This window comes from Procambarus clarkii, chromosome 71, assembly GCF_040958095.1.
Source record: "Procambarus clarkii isolate CNS0578487 chromosome 71, FALCON_Pclarkii_2.0, whole genome shotgun sequence".
NCBI classification, from domain to species: Eukaryota; Metazoa; Arthropoda; class Malacostraca; order Decapoda; family Cambaridae; genus Procambarus; species Procambarus clarkii.
Window position 1 is genome coordinate 18,031,483 of NC_091220.1, and position 1,220 is coordinate 18,032,702.

The 1,220-nt window shown below is 37.2% G+C and overlaps 2 non-coding genes across 2 annotated transcripts; one reads left to right on the plus strand and one right to left on the minus strand.

The window, feature by feature from the left end:
* Positions 1-204: 204 nt before the first annotated feature.
* On the plus strand, positions 205-288 carry TRNAL-CAG (transfer RNA leucine (anticodon CAG)). The gene has a single exon. It is a non-coding gene; the product is annotated as a tRNA-Leu (tRNA).
* Positions 289-450: 162 nt separating this feature from the next.
* On the minus strand, positions 451-522 carry TRNAQ-CUG (transfer RNA glutamine (anticodon CUG)). Its single transcript has one exon. It is a non-coding gene; the product is annotated as a tRNA-Gln (tRNA).
* Positions 523-1,220: the final 698 nt, after the last annotated feature.

A 1,220-nucleotide genomic window follows, 5' to 3' on the forward strand; every position in this document is an offset into this window, starting at 1 on the left:
TGTAAGGACTACAATAGCCTCAACCACGATAGCCTACTGACCAACCGGCAAAATATATTTTAGATTAAACTGCTCTCACAGTGAATTATTTTTTTTCTTTGTTTTAAAAATTTGTTTGTGGGTGAAAGCTTGTGCAGGAATGTTTAATCATAGTTTTAACATGGGTGACATATAAATAAAAATTTCTGCAGACTGTCTTTCAGCGTCAGGATGGCCGAGCGGTCCAAGGCGCTGCGTTCAGGTCGCAGTCCGGTCTTCCGGGCGTGGGTTCGAATCCCACTCCTGACAACTTCATTTTCCTACTCTTACTTTCATTTTACCGACCTTTCTAGTTTAATTCCCAGTCTTCCACAATCATGCACGTGGAAAAATACTACAATTTATAAGGTAAAACAGATAAATATATTAACTTTAAAATAAAAAATAATGGGAATTTAACAAAATCTCACAAGGTCCCACCGAGACTCGAACTCGGATTGTTGGATTCAGAGTCCAAAGTGCTAACCATTACACCATGGGACCGATGTAGGGAACTGCCGTGTTTAATTATTTCAAATATAATTATTTCCTTTTCGATTGGTTACCTCTGGAGGAGCAAGATTCATGAAAGCAGTTACGCAAGCACTTACGAACGTGTATATCTTTCCTCAATCTTTGACGGCTTTGGTTACATTTATTAAACAGTTTACAAGCATGAAAACTTGCCAATCAACTGTTGTTATTGTTATAAACAGCCTCCTGGTGCTTCGGAGCTCATTAACTGTTTAATAATTGGAAATAGAGCCGCCAAAGATTGAGAAAAGATGTACAGGCTCGTAAGTGCTTGCGTAAGTGCTTTCGTGAATCTGGCCTCTGGTTATAGAGAGCCTAACTTTGTACCAATGGTCAAGGTCCTCCCTGCGGCCCGGGCCTTGACCCCTGGTACAAAGTTATTAATACTACGAATTATAAACTTTTTGCATTAATAAACTTCTGTGTACAAAGAACAAAAGAAGTAATGTACTATAATGTATTATATTTATTTTACTATAATGTACGTGGTTCTTTGGTCAGGTGTTCGACTTGAAGCCTATATTAATATTTTGCTATCGCGTTGCTTTATTTATTTATTTATTATAAACTTTTTGCATTAATAAACTTGTGTGTACAAAGAACAAAATAAGTAATGTACAAGTGAGCTGACAGCATTATATAGCTCCTCTAGGCCCTCTTTTCTTTCT